This window comes from Cherax quadricarinatus, chromosome 13, assembly GCF_038502225.1.
Source record: "Cherax quadricarinatus isolate ZL_2023a chromosome 13, ASM3850222v1, whole genome shotgun sequence".
Lineage (NCBI taxonomy): Eukaryota > Metazoa > Arthropoda > Malacostraca > Decapoda > Parastacidae > Cherax > Cherax quadricarinatus.
In genome coordinates, this window is record NC_091304.1 from 5,056,787 (window position 1) to 5,059,212 (window position 2,426).

Below are 2,426 nucleotides of genomic sequence, written 5' to 3' on the forward strand. Positions count from 1 at the left end.
ACATGGGTGGTTGTTGCTTGGCACTAGCTTCAATTGACGCAGGAGGAAAAAATTTATTCGTCTCAAAGCAGGTCTTACTCAGTTGCCTATTAACTGTAACAAAACCTTGTTCGGATACCATAAACGAGCAGTGCTTTCGCGTTGTTCGTTGTACTTTACGATTATTGGGCCAAATAGTTCCGACAATTAAGTGCGTTTCTGAACCAAGCAGGGACTCAAGTTTTCCAGTAGCGTCACTTTCAGACTTCGAGGTCGCGAAAGCGAGGTCGATCTCTGGAAGGTGAGGGAGGGGGAGTGGGTGAGGGGCCTGGGTATGGTAGGCAGGGTTGGGGACGGGTGAGGGTGCCGGTGAGGGGTGGGAGGGGGCTGATGAAGGAGGGGCAAGGTGTGAGGGTCGTCGACACCTCATGGAGGTCTGAGCTCTTGAAGGCAACGCACGAGTCTTCAAAGAGCTGATGTTGGCAGAATGTCAGTGTGTCACGTAACCTGGACGACGGAGGTGGCTCTAGCACTCGGTATGCGTTAGCAGCTAACTTCCAGAGGTTCTCGTTCACCACGAACTCGATGGCTGGAGGGAGGGTCAGAGCGTCAGTTTGCTCCGAGACACGTAACGTATCGGTGATCCCAAAAGACACTAGAGGTCTCGAATTCATTGACGCAATTATTTTTTTTAGCTTTACCTACATTCTTTACTTCTGGAAAAGCTGTGGCAGTGTTTGTGTTCTACTTCGTTCATATTCTATTAGGACTCTAGTCCTCACCGTCTCTGAAAATCAGCTAGTGTCTGGAATTCACTAGAGAATTTGAAATTATTGATTTTCTTATGTTTATCAGTCGCTGGAAAAACTGGAATGGCAGTGAGGCGTAACTTCAAAAAACAAAGAGGGCAGAGAACTTTGTGGTTCCTGAAAGAAACATTAGCTTAAAATACATTCAATATTTTTTTTATGGTTAACTGATATTCGCCAGAAAAACCTGAAGGATTAGTGAATCGAAACAGTGAAGAACATGATTGACCTGAAACTCTGTCAGCTCTGGAATCTCGTGAGTAGGTCTGAAATTTACCTTTGGTTCTATAGACTGGATTGTGAGTGCCCATAAGTTCCGAAGCTCTGGAAAAAAATGCTCACGTTTAGCAGCGTCCGGATACAGAACTCGCTGAGATTTACTGAATGTGGAAGTGACTTTCTTTACAACTGAATGTTTGAATTTTGTTTCCTTCATATGTTGCCGTGTTTAGTATTTTTGCATTAATATGAAGACTTTCAAAATGAAGAATACAAGTGAAAATACCGTGGACAGAACAATATATAACCAACCTAAAATCTGGAGAAGCTCTCGAAGACGTTTCGGTTCGTTCACGACCATTATCAAAATGCGGGTGAGAAAAGACTTTGAAATATAACACAACACACACACGAGTTCGTCTATTTTCTTAAATGATTCTTAGGCTTGGAAGATTGCAGAAAATTAGTAACCCTGACTTGCTCAGGCAATCGCGTGACCCTTTGCTATGAGGAACAGGTTTAAGGTTATTATCTCGTGAGGACCTACTGGGCTGGGAGTTTAAAAAGACTTTGTTGACTTCCATTCCTGCAACTCAAAGGGACGAGGAAGTATTTCTGATGACTAGAAGTTTGACATCTAGAAAAAGTGAACAGACTGTGATCCTGGTACGTTGACCCGTTGCTTGACTGGCTACAATAAATAAATCATCTTTCACGTAGACACGTCACCTACCATGATGTTGATAATGATAACATGACTATATTTTGTGTTGAAGACACTATCATCTCTTTTTCTATAGACACTACAGTAACATCCTTCGTAGTTAAAAAAAAATAAATACCTTATTGAGAACACAGTTATCTGCGAAGCTGAAGAGTTGTGAGGAACATCGAGGTGTTTCCCATTCGCTATTTTCAGATCATTTATTAATGTATATATGACTCCTACATAATTTTCCGCCATTTGGGACAAAGCCAAATACGATTTTATTTGCTTTCCTAAAACAAATAATTGCCTCCACTGTGTCTAATACGTAACTTTAAGACAAAGAGAGTATTCAGTTGCAGAAAATACTTAATTAACTAGATAATTCTTCACCATAACAACGGAAGGACAAAGAACAACAGAGATGAAAGGTTTGTGTGTGTGTGTGTGAGAGAGAGAGAGAGAGAGAGAGAGAGTGTGTGTGTGTGTGTGTGTGTGTGTGTGTGTGTGTGTGTGTGTGTGTGTGTGTGTGTGTGTGTGTGTGTGTATGTGTGAGTGTGTGGGGTACATGACAACACACAAAGTGTTGCATGACAACACGCAGAGGGGTACATGACAGCACACAAAGGGGAACATGACAACACGCAGAGGAGTACATGACAGCACACAAAGGGGTACATGACAACACACAAAGGGGAACATGACAACACGCA

The 2,426-nt window shown here is 42.4% G+C and overlaps 1 protein-coding gene across 3 annotated transcripts in view; it reads left to right on the forward strand.

Annotated features, from left to right (window-relative positions):
• The first annotated feature begins 420 nt into the window (after window positions 1-420).
• LOC128688679 (uncharacterized) overlaps window positions 421-2,426 on the forward strand; it is a 65,655-nt gene continuing 63,649 nt past the window's right edge. Inside the window, exon 1 of one of the 3 annotated variants that reach the window (XM_070084407.1) lies at window positions 421-515. The gene's annotated coding sequence lies outside the window, so the exon portion shown is untranslated. Of the gene's footprint in view, window positions 516-604; window positions 641-2,426 lie in introns of those variants that run through there. The other 2 variants (XM_053776642.2, XM_070084408.1) reach the window with 2 other exon arrangements.